Genomic DNA, 15,825 nt, shown 5'->3' with positions numbered 1-15,825 from the left:
TCTCATACAAAGGACTCATCTGAAAACACCTGGGGAAAAGTGTGTCCTGGAAATTGCAACCATAAAAAATGCACAGCGTACCACAGATTTCTGCCGAACCTCAGAACTGAAACTGATTTCTGAGTGAAACACACCTCCAGCTGAGGTTTGCTAGTCTAACAAATCTTTAAAAACTCCTCATTGTGTATGTGCAACATCCAAAAGCTATAGAATCAAAACTGAAAGGACATTCCAGAAGCCTCACAATTACCAAGCTGTGCTTATGTTCTCTGACAAATCAGAAACAATCTAGGCTTACAGCTGACTAATCTACACTATTGCGCTCTAATGTCTCACCAATCCTGGGAAGACGATTAACGTTCTCTAAGGGCTTGCTGGGAACCCCCCCCAGTCTCACAATGATAGACGTCACAAGCACAAGCAGAGCTAAGCTGCATGGCATTTCTAGGATAAAAATCCAAGTCCAAGTTAACACAAATTCCTGCTGGCAAGATGTTTAGTAAATCTATTTTTACAAGCACAGAAAGGCTGATCATTGTTTATATCACAGTGTTTAATCCCCGTTGCTTGAGGAGGCTTTCTTGTGGTTACAGCTCTCTAGCCAAAGGCATTGTCATTAAAATCCCATTTATACAGAACGTGTTGGAAACACTGCTGCAGATCTCTCTAATTTAAGCCACATCAATCAAAGAACATTTATTTTACAAGGTAACTTGTTTTGTATGTAATCCAACATTGTTTAATTCCCTGAGGTGCAATTTGTTTCATTTTTAAATGATGCATACAACCCCAATATCATATAAAAAGCCTTTGCATGCTTCTGCTAGCTTTGCAGAAAATTGAAGTTCATTCTACGCTACACAGGATAAAATAAAAAGTACCTTTTTAAAATGGGGGACCTAGATGCCAAACAGTGTGGGAAATTTTGTGTATGCTTTACTAAAATTCTGACACTTAGAAACATTGGCTTAAATAGCTTTGTTCAACTCGGTTTCTTTAAGACCTTCAGTTTTAGGGGACCGCTACAATCAACATCACGATATGGATCATGTTCTGTGTTCTCTGATTTACTGCTAAAGCCTCCATTTGTTTATAATAATCCACCCATGTGATGTATTGAAGGCTGCTAAACCATTCAGTTCTGTGTCTTTTGGGCTAAATTGGGTAATTTGTTTTGTTTTAATAAAGAAGGTGTTTTTCTTGGGTCAGATTGTCAAGAAGCAAATTGCTTTGTAATCACATCACACATGGAAAGTTCAGATAATGGCGGACAGAGCATGGCGCTGCTTCTCGGCTGTATGCAAGTATTAGCACAGCTATGTTTTCATTGCAAAGGAAAACATGTCACTTCATTTGCCCCAGTTTAGCCAATAATCACAGCGACTGGCTGGAAGGAGGCAGGCGCCTTGAAGCGATCTGCAAGATGATCAGTAAGCAGTCTACGATCACGATTTTTTAAATTTTTTTTATTTTGAGTCACGTATCAACTGGTCTGCATCCAACACACACACACACACACACACACACACACACACACACACACACACACACACACACACACACACACACACACACAGATAGAAGCAGGCTTTTGTTTATTGGGTTGTTCAAAGTAAAATTCCACTCAATTGTGCCATGCCGTAGAGTAAAAGGGTGCCAAAATAAAGACAGAATAAAATAAAAAGGGAACAAGTTGTGCCCATTATGTTGAACAATGCTCTATGAACTTGCACTCACAGAGCAGCACAAACTGCAAAAGCAGTCCTCAGGAAAGAGGCAGGCAGCAAAAGGGGGCCTGTGTGACCATTCAAACAGGCAGCGTGTGGCTGAGGGCCTAGAACAGCCAGCAGTACATTTCCATAACAGGAAAGGTCAGTGTTGTGGCTCCAGGGGCTTTAGAGACGCTAACAAAATCCATTCTGGGAGCTTGCTGCTTTCCTGCTCTACAGTACCAGTTTACTGGACTCCGTTTACTGCTACAGTCTAATATTAAACACTGTAAAGTATATCACCATATATCATCAGTTATCTCTGGACTCAGATTTTCTATATTATATTTAGCACAAATTACTCTGTGGGGATTTTATCTTTTAACAATTGCATTCTAAAGTTGTTTTATCTTGAAAGTAAGAAGTGCCGTCTAGGAAAACTCAGATATCCAATTTATATCCGACATCGCATCCAGCAATATTTCCTAAAATGGAAACAAGAAACCATATTAAACAAATGTTCATATCGTTATACAGTTTTACTGTAGTTTTTACAGCAGTAGCTATGAAGATTTTAAATGCAAAACACATGATTGTTATATTTTAAAGGAATCGTCTTTATGTATTTAGCAACATGTCTGAAAAATAATAAAGTACAATTCTGGATATGTATTACTTGTGTGCAGTGTGTGTGTAGTTTAAAGGGCTTTTTTAATTTATTTTTAAAGATATTAACTTTGTGTAACTGGCAACCAATCTTAACATTTCTTCCACTACTGAAAAAAATAACACATGGTATATAACTGAGCTGAGCTAGAAGTACAGATTCACATACTCTACTTTAAAAAAAAAAATTTAACAATATGAGAAGCTCAAAATAGATTTTTATTGAAAGCTCAGCAGCATAACATCAGCAAACACTTGCTTGATTATTTCACCTGCCAAAATCATATCAGTTCACTCCTTCATTGAAACGTCACTGCAAATTTTTCACTTTAGAAAATCTGAACCATACAAAAAGTTCAGTTTTAAGCTGTCTTTTTACAAAAGGGGAAAAGAAAAAAACATTGTTGTTCAAGGCTAAAATAATGCTTGGTCATGTCTTTATTTTAGAAACCCCACGGAAAAAACAGCTTTAATTTTGTGGGCAGTTTGTGTAATAAAAACATGCTGTATTCATGTGTTGTGTGTGCAGCTACGTGCTTTGACGTACAGTGTTTGAAGTGGTGTTCCATGCAAAAAAACAGTGGAGGAAGTTGAAACAGCTTCTGGTCTTTCTCTTGGAACAGGCCTTGGGGCCTCAGGGGGCCCATAGGAATAAAACACTCCTCAGCACAGCCTCATATACCTCAACACCTGCAGCACACAAAAGCCCTCTGTGAGCGAAACAGTCACTCAAAAGTCAGAAATGCTTGTCTACGACAAGAAAACAAGGTATGTTGAGCATAATAAGTTAAAAGGTAGACTTGACTTTCTATTAAGCCAACAGGTTGACATAAAATGTATTAATATCATAGCTTTAGTGGAGTAAACTGAATTGATTAATAGCAACTATTTTCACATTTTTTCAGTTTTTTTTATTCTAAGTGATTTTTAAAAAAACGAAATTATAATTTGGCTTTGTCTTGTTTGATCAGATGTGTCATTACATGCCTCAAAAATCGCTGCACGCATACAAAACATTTAACTTATTATTATTTGAGCTTTACTCCAGAAATTAAACAAAATGCACAGAACCCATTCATTTTTTAGGTCCCGACAAGCCCCTTCTACAACCACCTCACAGTATTTTCCCATGGGGCTCCCGAACACTCAAGACTTAAATTGAAAAAATATTGACATTGGAGTGGCTAAAAAGACACAGTGTACCTAATAGATATAATTATCCAACATAATTATCTCCAATGATAACAACAGATAATACCGCTCTGTCTGAGTGCATGTTTGTTGTTGTGTCTGAAAGGATCCTCCCTGGAAAGATGGGCAGTGCCACCTCTGCACCAGCTGAACTCAGCCAGGTGTGGGTGTGGGAGAGTGAGACTGCAGCCTGTCAGGATCAGGCATAAGGCTGAGGTTTGAGGTCACCCACTGTGTGGGTGAATTCCCCCTTTTGGCATCAACAATATTTGGTCCTTGGAAACTGGAGCATTCACCTTGTAGGAGGTTAAGAAAGAAAAGCAATAAAGCAGTGGGTTTGTATGCATAATCCACTACACAGCAAGATTTTAATAACATTGAGTTGAAGCTCATTAATTTAAGAAATCGTTATGACAGATCTGGAGTCCAAAGAGTGATTTCTCTGTCTGGTCCCACAGACCTAGGCCCATTTACCTAATTAAAAAAACAAACCAGCCGTCTCTGCGGCTCTTGTGTTTACTGCTCTGTGATGGAGGGCATAAAATACAAGCAGCAGTAGAAATGCAAATAGAAGGCATGGTGACATAGAGCCAGATGAAAAGAGGCAAAGGACAAAGAAAGGAGAAATGAACTGATGAGAGAGGAGTCGGCTTTAAGTAAGGCTTTGAGGGAAAAAAACAACAAGTTTTTGATTTATTTATTGGCTTTTGGTGCAGTGGGAATTGTTTGACATTTGTGTCTAATTATTTCTTACTGAAATGTGATCTCTGCTTGGTAAATATGAAGGCATTGCCAGCAGCTGGTTCAATTAGGATAGCATAATGACTGGAAATATAGGGAAATAGCTTATCTGGATATGCCAAAATGTAAAATAATCTCTAAAGTTCACCAGTTAACATGTAAGCCTTATTTGTTTAATATGTCCAAGAAAATATAAAAATGACTCATTAAATTACAAACACTGGTCTTTTCTGATTTTAGTGTTTGTGCTGTTCTAACTGTGAATATGGTTACACCTGTATTTGTTCTTTTTTGTTGGATTCTTTATTGTGCAACAGCTAATTTTCCAAAAGTTAATTTGTCAGAATTTTATACTTTCTGAATTGTAATTTTTATGTGTTAGCGTACCTTGATTTGAGGTTAGAAAGAAGACAAAAGGTACTGCGGTGAGGCTGGAGAAGAAGAGGAGAAACAGAACAACCCACGGATTGTGGGGACTGAAAGAAGATGAGAGTGAAGGACAGTGAAGTCATAACAGTGTAGCGGGTGGAGGATGAAGGAGGAATGTGAGATGTGCTGTGTGATGAGGTGGAGGCAGAGGGAGGAAGGACGGGGAGATGATGCAGCAGTACGTACAGCAACTAAATGCTGCAGAGGAGATCATCTGAACATATCTTAGTTCCAGTAAGAGGCCCACAGCATCGCCTGATGACTCACCTGCGGTAACACTGCATCACCCAGAGTATGAGATCATCAGTTTAATCTCACCCAGATACAGATCAGCACAAAGCAGAAACAGATTAAAAACATTATTGTTTTATCATCCTTATCTGTTTGGAGAGTATCAGCACTAAAATGTAACATTATCTTTGCTTAACACAACCTGCATTATACTTTATTCTTGATCAATAACTGATGTTGGCATCATCTTCATCTTAATTTACATTACAATATTACACAGGTCAAAGTCATCCACAATCCTAGTGCTGGTTCCAAGCCAGGATAAATGAGTATAGTTGTGTCACAAAGTGCATTTGGCATAAAGTCTTTGCCAAATAAAACATGCAGATCATCAAGAAGTAGATTTTCATATTGAATTGGCCTGGGATAACACCACCGATGATGTCAACAAGGAGGGTGCTGGTGGAAACTGTGCTACTGCTGGGTGATGACAGAGGTGTGTTCTGAGGCAGCAAAAACAAAGGACAGGTTGCATTGTAAGGCCACAGAGGTTTGTGGATGTAGTGAGTGTGAATGTTTGGATTGTTGGTGTGACAGGATAAAAAAGATGCAAGATGAGGAAGGGATGGTGGCGGATGACTCGCAGTAGCGTCTCTTGACAGGAACAGCCAAAAGAAAAGGAAGAAGAAGAAGAGGAAGTAGATGCTGCATAGATCAGATAGAAGGTTGGATGATCTGAATATCTGAGCATTTACTGCCGTTTCTTTCAGTTTTTGAAAAACTTCAAACTAATTACCAGTAAATGATTAATGTCTTTCATGGTCCTGGATCTCTGACCCAGCGTTTTCAGTTTGTTGAGTTTGCTGAGTTTATTTCTAGTTTCTGGCTTTGGTTATTCATCTGTTTCTACCTATTTCCTGTATGAAGCACACGTCTTAGCCTGCGTCTCATTGTGTGTGTGACTTCCTGTTTTATTTTGATAGTCTTCTGTTTACTGTGTATTATGTTCGGTTTTGCTTCCCCTGTCTCTTCAGTCAGATTAGTGTCAGCTGTGCTCCACCTGTGGCCTGTTCGCTCGTTATCCTCTTTGTGTACATATTGTCTGCATTTCTCTCATGGGACAGTCCTCCCTAGCAGTCTGTGGTCACTGGTGTGGCAAAGGTGTGAGTTTCGTTATTCATGTTGTTTTGTGTTTCATTTTACTTTAATTAAACCAGCTTGTGTTTCTCAGTCCAGCATTTGGGTCCCGCCTCTGCCCGTCACACAGCCTTGTGTATAAATGTTGTTCAGCCTCCAAGTAAGCATACTTCTGAGGAGATCACCCTTAAAAGGAAGAAAGAGAGCAAAAGATTGATACTTTGCGGTTCCACTTGCTTTGATCTGCTCCATCTTGTTGGTCAAGACAGGCTACACGAGTGACAACAGTGAAATAAACAGAATCAGAAGTCTAATAGTTTTTAATACCGTCTTATACTACAAACTGCATTTAAGGCAATCATGTGAATTATTCATCTGTCTAATCTGGGTTTCTGCTGATCTGTAAGGGTTAGAGCACAGCACAAAGCACACAGAGTACTTAAGCTGCTGCCCAAACGACACTTCAGTGCTGTGGGACGAGCATTGGGTTACATAGGAGAGCAAAAGCTCACTCGCTTCAATTATGCTACAGAGGAAGAGAGATGGAGAGAGATGAATCAAGGTGGGGGCAGTGGCAAGGGAAAGCAAATGCAAAACAGAAAAACTCTCTAGTTATCTGTCTGATTATTTATTGCCACAACAGAGCTGTTTATTATTATTATTATTGCCGTGATGATGGCCTACGTTAGATCATAACAGAACTGTGTTTCTTAGTGATGCTCTGAAACAGGCGTGGGCGCTGTGAAACCAGATTGGTTACGTGTATTTCAGTAAAGTTGTAAGAATATTTATTTCTCCTACATTTACCTGGAACCGCTGATTATTTTTTTCACGATTCTCCTTCCTTTACAGACATCTGATGGAGATGAGAGACACCAGCTACAGCACTTCCTTTTAAAAACAAAGAAATTCAGCCTCGTCCTGTTTCTGGCGCTACTGGCACGCAAAGCGACCAGCAAACCACCCGGAACTAAAGCAAGCAGATTCCCATCAGGGATGTATAAACTAGTGCCAGGGCATCCTCCAGGGCACATAAACCAGTATGTGCGCATGGAAAGTATTTAACGTCTTTTCATGGCGAGCGCGTTTTTCAGTGCCTGCACGCAGTGAGACGGGCCATAAAGTCCATCAACGAACTATGCGGCTATGGTTGAAATGTGTTTATTTAGTTACCCAGAATGCACAGCGCTTTAAATGCTGATCAACTGTGGTGTGAGCAACACTTGGGGCAGAATATGTTGCATGTTACTTTCCAAAAAGCAGAAGTTATCTTCTAAACCTCTTTCAGACCCCTATTACTAATGACTTCTCAGCACTGTCCTTCATATGAAGTGTGGCATGATAAGGCAACTGCATTTTAAGTTATCCATCAAATCTATATTTTGAAAAACCTTTTACTACTTTTCACTCAAAGCATTTATGTCAGGACCCTTGCTATTTTTTATAGAAGCTGAAATCGAGACTTCTTTGAGATAAAGTGTTGAAAGAAAAAAAAAACATTATAAGGGTTTATTTTGAAACTTTTAATGCTACCTGCTTCATTCCCAATTAATTAAAATTTCTCATGGCTTGCATTACATCTGCTCATATCTAATGAATATGGAACTTCAATAAGCATTATATTGATTAAGAAACTTATAGATCTAAAACAGCTCTGTCAATTCAGTTCAATAGTGATTTTCTAATTTAAATATAAAACTGAAAAACATGAGTGAGAAGGGAAAAACAATCTTCAACCGCAAAACATTTTACAAATGAAAGAAACTGGATTGATCAAACAATCTTGATCACACCCACATATAGCCACTAACTGGTTAGTCATTCACCACCGTGGCCTCAGCTTACGGACCAACATGTGGTATCTTATTATCAAGAACATATTTAGGTTTGGCAGTGAACTTCCACTTAGAGAGTGTATAATTAAGATTTAGAGTACTGTTATTCTGAGAAAGGCAACTGATCAAATCCCCCTGACTTTCTAAACGATAAGCATGCTGAACTGTAAATGCCATTCTGGCTGTTTTGTTGTGTAAAATTGTGCGCTTGAGTGTGACTGAGTGGGTGTGAGCCAGCTGGCCCAAAAGTCCAGCAGCAGCAGAAGAAATAAAAAGAGAATTACCCCAGTTTAGACTGTGATCCGTCACACTCCACTCTTCCAGCACCTCTGAAACTGTCAGCACTTAAGCAATAATAGACATCTGTGGGCCATCATCTTCTTTTTTTCTACTGCCATGGTTGACTGAAGAATACACTTTTTTTTTATTCTGATGTTATATATTTAAATATTTTGTATTTTAAAAAATGATCATGATCATCATGATCATTTACAGCACTGCTGTTAAAAACTGTAGTCTGTGTTAACAACTTGTTTTGACTTCTGGGAATTGCTCTCAAGCAGCAGGCTGCATTTCCAGTCAGTCAGGTGACCAGCTCTCGTCAGGGATCTCCCCACGGTCACCTGACATGTGCCCATTCATTTGCTCACGAGCTTTCTCCTCTCTCTCACCTCCCTTTCTTCTTTCACTTTTGACTGCAGCTGCCCCCCTGGTTTAACAGTGGCACCCCCAGCTACCCTCTTCCTCCCATCAAATTTCCCTTCCACATTTCTAATGGGCTAAAATCCCCCCTGTCCTCCTGCTGTTTCATCGCTTTGCCTTTTCCTCTACAGGGACTTAATTCGCCCTCTGTTCGTGCCCGCTCTTTGAATTATTCAGTGAGCTGCTGCTGCTCGCCACAAAGAGCCATCTCTAACACACTGACACAGAAGTGGGGTAAAAGCAGGTACAGTGACAGTATGATGGCAGAGTGTGAGGGAAGTGGTGGGAGGGTGATAGACTGATGGCAGCAGGTGGTCTGGCTGGGAGCTTCTCAGGAAACCCCACACTTATCTTCCTCATCCTCCACCACCTCCTCAGCTCGGGCAGCCCAAATCACATAACCCTGGTTTATAACTAGCTGTCATGGTAGGCGAACTAGAAATAGATGGCATACTTGACGGCAAGCCTGATCTGATACAGAAAGCAGCAGGGTGCATGCTGCGGGGAGGATCGTGTGTCCTGGGCGGCCATCATGACAAAGCAAATCTGCCCACAGCCTCGTGCAGAACTGAACGTCAGCCTGAAGTGGAAACGCCACTCATTTCTTTTAAGTTGTTAGCATGTGGGCCAGGACAAGCCTATTGAGCAGAGGAAAACAGAATCCAGCCATTCACATCATGACCTTCTGATAACTGCTATCAATGTTTTTGGACTTCTCACTGTAGTTTGTTGAATATTTAATAACTTTAATTGTGTGGCTTAATCTTTGTTTTAATATAAATATTTAAACTTTTGTAATATCTTGCTGAGACTTTGATAAGAATATTCATAACTTACTGATAGCTGAAAATATCATAAAGGTTAATATGAAGCATGTTATTACTTATTAGCAATTATAGGTTAGCAATAAGATTAAAAAAACTGGGATAAACAGACACTCCTGCTCTTTCCAATATTAGCATTATGCAAACTTACATATACTGGTTTAAACTCCCTAAGACAAACAGGAAAAGAAAGCAAATCATGCTTTCATTCTTTTAAATTCAAAGCCCATGGCCATGTGCCGATGATGCCATCTGCCCTCTTGTTAGCACCATCAAATAGCAGCTAAACACAGCAGCCAATATTGCTGCTGACATGACACAACCTTATGAAAAACTCTTTAATGCTTGAGTACCTCTGTTGCTCGAAACCACTGAATCATCTGAATGTCGCTGATGAAGACGCTTCACCCCTTTATTGGAGGCATGAAATGACTTACTTCAGTAAATCAAAAGGAGCAAAAGTGACACAAGATAATCAAGTTAATAAAATATATAAATCTAGACAGATCTGTATGTGTGAGGCTTAGCTAGTTCACAGACCATATTGGAAACTTGTATTTTTTATTTTTCTTCTTTTTATTGTATTTATTTTCGCTCATAGCTCATCTCAAACTGAGTTGAGGGCACTTTAAAAGATTTGCTGCATTGTCAGTTATAGGGATTGAGGCTGACATGATTGCACACAGCAGCAACCAACTGAAAATAAGCTGTTTTCAGTTGGGCAGCTTCCTGTAAACTGTTTTCTGCTGAAGGTTTGATTCCTAAACCAGAAAATGTGCTCCTAGTAAATTCCTTTAGGTGTTTCCGCGAAAGGCTTCAGTGTCCATGAGGACTCTCAGTTATGTCATACCTTTTAGCAATTTAAACTTGTTTGTCCAGTTTCTGACTTTGCGAGTGAGCTCTAATTTTCAAACACAGCACAGCGTACATACAATTATTCACACAACATACAGTAATATACATACTATTCCCTTGTGTCTCACTTTATGTGGTATTCTCTGTTTGAGGGAAAACCCTGATTGTAAGTCCCATGCAAATACTGAGGGGAAAGGGTGGAAGAAAGCCCCCCCGGTACGTGAGGCACATGCTTCACTGAACACTGAGGCACACCAAAGCACACTGGTGCTGCTGTGGGAGGTGTTGCAATGTCAGGAACTAGAGGCTGAGGAACTCCTGACCTTTCCTATCATCTGTACTTTCTGTCAATCTGACATCTATGCATCACTGAGTGTCATTGTGAAATGTGGGAGGGCTGGGAGAATGAAAACCGATTTTTAAAAAACAACAAAAAACAGAGTATGAACAATGCTTTCAGGAAGCACAGCACACACAACAGATTAGTTTTGCATGTTAATGTATGTGTTTCTGACTGAAAGTGAAACAGAAATGAAAACAGAAGAAAAGGCAAACAAAAAAGAAAGTAATAGGTGAGATCAGTCAGAGGAAAAAGAGTGTAGGGTGAAAAATGTGAAATGAATATGACCAAGTGGCAAACATATGAGCAAGATTTACTTTTTTAATATAAATGACTCCAGGTGGCACAGACATACAGCCCTACAGAGTGATATTATAGGATGAGGTGATGTTTGGGGGAGATAGCGTGTATGGTAATACCCCTGACGGGACTATTTCTGGACTGTCTGTAAAAGCCTGTGTGTGAATTCATGTGTGTATATGAGTGTCTCTGTATGTGAATACGAGTGATTCAGTGTGTGTGTATGTGTGATGTAGACCATGCAGAGTCAGTCAGTCTGTCGTGGGGCTGTGGGGGATTCCTGTTTAGTCCTCCAGTGAATTTCTGGGGGCTCACTGCAGGGAACAGGCGGGGCTGCTCGAGGGTGGGGGGGGACTATCAGTTACTCTTGATGATGTGTCCAGTTTCTGTTGTTTATAGTTCCTGTCTCCTTGCTTCACTTCTTTTCTCTGCTCGCATCTCTTTTTCAACCACTCGAGTTAAGGAACAACACAGAAACCACACAGCGCCCTCAGCAAACGCATATATTCTTCATATTCTGCTTTTCATCGTTTTTAACCACTTTGCCTCGTCACAAACAGCGTCACTGAGTGCGCAAAAAACAAAACTCAGCTAGTATCTAAAGTGATGCATCTTCTGTAAATAAAGTATTTTTATTTTGACACTTTCATATGGCTGAATGGATGTCCTAGTTTGTTTATGCCAACTTGTCTTAAAAGGAAAACTCACTTTCAGTCAATGCCTCTTACACAACTAGATCTGTATCAAGATAAACTGTCCACTGAATGCTAGTGAGTTTTTATGATACCCATGAGAACAGCAGTAAAAAGAAGCAACAGGAATGTTGTGGAAGGCTTGAAGTTTGAATCACCCTGAACACAAGATATAGTTTTGGATTCACGGCTAAGTTGTAGCTTTCACTTGGTGGCCAGTGCTCCACTGGAAGTGTGGGTATCCACTAACAACAGGACTTTTGGTTTAATCCCATCGCCTTGCATGGTGGACTTTGCGTCCTAATGGCGGAATGAGGGAGAATGTGTGAGCAAATTATCATATATCACAATGACACATTGGACACTTGTTATGACGGGACACCAAAATTGGTTTTGTACGAGGCAGTGAACATGTTTTGAAGGTTGTTAAATCGGACATTTTAACATGGAAGTCACTTTTGGAGTTGTTCTTAACAACCCAAGTTATGGGTCAGCCAGTGCATAAGAATTTAATCATTTTTATTGATTGAAAGTCTTTCTTATAGTATGTACTCAGCCTGAGAAAGGACAAAATATTCTAACAGACTCTTCTGCATTACAAATCATGTGGTAAACAGGTTCCTATCACACCACTTTTAACTTCTGCTTTTTTTCAGCGGCATCCTTAACTCTATAAGTTTTTTCCTGTACGCAAACAGCTTTTTTATTTTTTATTTTTTCATCTCTGTGCTTTATCTCCTCTGCAGATGGTTTGACCTCCAGTCACACCCTAACCCTTGCTTCATCGATCTCTGGTCTTCCTCTTTCAGAATTCTGAAATCTCAGATGTACGTGTTACGCGTCTGCAGTCTTCACAACCTCGAAGGACCGCGGTGAGGTCAGAGGTGAAGCGTCCCTTTCTGCTCTTCAAAACGTGACACTCAAGAGAAGCGGCAACTTAGATCCGGATGAGTGACTGTGCATGTGTGTGCATGCGTGTTCATCTGTGTAATATGATACTGAGTAAACAAAGTGCAGCATGTTCTGGGGAGAAATTGTTTATTTAAATTAGAGGCTGACTGGTATGTGAACATGCGTGTGAACTACAGGCTTGTGTACATGAGTGTAGTTACATATGTGCGATATTGTGAAGAAAATGAGTAGATGAATACACCGCTGAATAGTTGACAATTTGACGAAAGGGTGTCATTTCTCTGTGGAAAACCCAACTTCCTTACATTTGCCTTCCTGCGATGTGTGGCGTGTTTCTCCCAGCCTGTCAGTTTGATACACACGTACGCGTGGAGTAACATAAGTGGGACACATAGACACACACGCACACAAAGAAGCCCAGCTGTCAATCAGCATTCAGTAAGAGGCATGAAACAGACAGGCTATTCTGTCCCTTGGCACAGGTCCCTAAACTGTGGCCTAGCTGCTGTAGAGAGAGCACTGTGTGTCACACGCTACAGATACAGCCTAGTCTCTGTCATGCACAAATAACCTCTCCCTCGTTCTTTCTGTCTCTCACTCTTGCTCTTTCTTCCTGACACAAACCCAGCATTCATCTGCATACATACATCTGTGTACATGTATGTATAAAGAACATTTTTCATAGCGAAACAAAAAAAAAAAAGAAGAAGAAATCTGTCAGAGAGCTGGCTCAGAAAATCCCCTTCATTGAACATGTTCACCCCAAACAGACAGCATGTGTGTCTGTGTGTGCAGACACAATACACGTGCAACAATTGTGACTGTTGGCACAGCACCCCCACACACCTGATTCTCAAACCTTCTGTTTGCAAGAGGCAACCAATCAAAAGAGAGTGTGGTAGGTGGGCTAAAATGGCTTGTTTCGCACAGAAAATGAGATCTCTAGCTACACCAAGTGTAATTATGATCATTTTCAACTGTGTCTCATGCATAGCTACTCTAGTATAGTCAGAGACTAAACAAATGCAGCTGGGATTGAGCATAAGAGGTGCACTTACATTACTATTGTGGAATATTAACCGTTTTTATCAAAGCTTGGTGACAGGGTGGTGCAGTGGTTAGCATCAGAGGCTTCAAAGCTGCTGGCAGACTGAGGCCTTTCATTTTTATTGGTCCTCTCTGGGTACTCTGGCTTCTTTCCTCAGTGCAAAGACCTGCATTGTTAGACTGGTTGGTGATTTTAAATTGGCAATAATTGTGGATGTGACTGGGAATCATTACTTTTTGTCTCTCTACTTTAGGCCTAGAATGGATTCTCAAACTGTCCAGCATGTACCCCATCTCGCACTCACTGCCAGTGAAGCTAAGCTACAGCCGCTCCCATCTTCAAGCGAAGATAGAGGTGGTTGTAGCTCAGGAGGTGGAGCAAAACATGGGTGAATGAGGCAAGCTGTATAACGAGCTTTGAGTGCTCAGGTAAAATAGAGAAATGCTTTATAAGAACCAGTGCATTTACCATTTACCAGTTCCCCCACAACCATAAACTAGATAACATTTCAAGAAAATGCCAAATACTATCTTGGCAGTAAATGATGTGATACAGTCTACAGCCTAGCTTTCAATATTACTAAAATAGAAGCTATGCACCAAAATTGAACAAAAATATGTGCACAAGACATGTGGTGACATACTTCTGGCAGCATACAGAAGCTTCCCCTAACCCTAACCCCCACATGTACTGTTTTACTTACTATGCTCCAGTTCCTTGATTCACTTGGTGTATGAAATTTGCATCAGTTGATGTCATACTTGTTGTATTTCTGGAGCAGTGGCACTCTGGCAGCAGGCACAGTGGCTCCTTTAGACATTACCTCACATTCAAAATCACACATGTATCCTTACTAACTGACAAACAGACACATGTGTTGTATGGGCGCAAAAGCAAACTGTAGAAAACAGTAGAAAGAAACAAGTTGAGGCTTTAAGTCTTAACCTAAGGTGATGTGAGGGCCCATCTCCTTATTCTGGAGAAAACTGAAGTTTGTCCGACGAGCAGGGCGAGGCCTGGGATTAAAAGAAGTGGAAAAGGAGCGCACATGAAGACTCAGGAAAACTCCAGAATAGTTGATTTAGACTTTATTAACACTACAGCGTGCTGACATTTCAAATTAATTAATGTATTAAAAACTGCACAAACCATCACAATGATCACATTTTATTAGCAGGTGTATCCCTTTGAAATGATTACATTTGCCCGTCCACCACCTCCCAATGAAAAGAACTCCCAGTGCTTATTAATCTAACAGTCATTTTTTCATTTCTCACATGGAGGGAAACTACAGCGGCCTGGCTGGCACTGACCTTCAAGTAAAGTCTTCCAACTCACACAGAAGCCATAATGAGACTTTTCCTTCCAGAGGCTTTTCTGCAGTCGCTCCCCAAACGACCGCAGGAAATGGAATCTTCTGAAAGGATCAAAACAAGTCAAGAGTTGCGAATAGTTTGAGTTTCCGATAAAGACAATGCGCCAGATTCCAGCGCCTTCAGGGACATAGACATATCACAATGAATCCTCTGTGTTTCTAAAATGGAACACGCCCACTTGCGCGTGCACACACACACACACACACACACACACACATGCACACAGAATATATATATAGTCTTAGGAACCACTCAAATACACACACAAAACACACATAGTGTTTATTAATAACTGGGAGATCCTGGGAAACAGTGAAGTATTGCAGTGAGGTTTTTTTTTGTGGAGTCTTTTTCATACCTGTTAGTCAGGGCTTAGTGTGGTGCATGTCTCTGCATATCCTGAACTCTAGGTTTAAGTGTGTGTGTGTGTGTGTGTATGTGTAGTCCTCTAGGCTTCTAATTTTAACAGTGCTCTGCCTTTGTTTGGGGCAAGAAGGTAATTGAGAAATTCTGTTTCTGCCTGTATGTAGGTGTGGTTAGTGTGTGCCCAGGGTCAGGCAGCCCATTAGCTAGTCCTCCTCTCCTCTGATTGCCTCCTTTCAGCAGCCAGTTTGACAGCTCTGTAATCTACAGTTACTCAGTGGGTTCATCATTGTAGGTCTGTTTGTGCATGGGTGTACACGAGTGTGTGCATGTGCATATGCGCAGAGTATGTGTGTGATGGCTGGTTGCTTGGACAAGTCACAGATTAACCACTATTTTTCCTTCTGCTTATCCTTGTTGGTCATAAATATGTGTATAAACTCACACTGAGATAAAAAAAAAAAAAGAAAAAAG

General features: G+C 40.4%; 1 long non-coding RNA gene across 2 annotated transcripts; it reads right to left on the bottom strand.

Moving 5' to 3' along the window:
- Positions 1-1,507: 1,507 nt before the first annotated feature.
- LOC309700469 lies at positions 1,508-15,148 on the bottom strand. Of its 2 annotated transcripts, XR_014274675.1 has the most exons (5): positions 14,926-15,148; positions 14,316-14,628; positions 6,171-6,290; positions 2,923-3,862; positions 1,508-2,194 (listed from the first exon to the last, which is right to left on the bottom strand). It is a non-coding gene; the product is annotated as an uncharacterized lncRNA (long non-coding RNA). The 2 variants fall into 2 exon arrangements; XR_014274676.1 differs by lacking the exon at positions 1,508-2,194 and having other exon boundaries at positions 2,794-3,862.
- Between the last annotated feature and the right edge of the window lie 677 nt (positions 15,149-15,825).

This window comes from Aulonocara stuartgranti, assembly GCF_965226115.1.
Source record: "Aulonocara stuartgranti genome assembly, chromosome: 23".
NCBI classification, from domain to species: domain Eukaryota; kingdom Metazoa; phylum Chordata; class Actinopteri; order Cichliformes; family Cichlidae; genus Aulonocara; species Aulonocara stuartgranti.
This window is presented reverse-complemented; position numbering and strand designations above follow the sequence as displayed.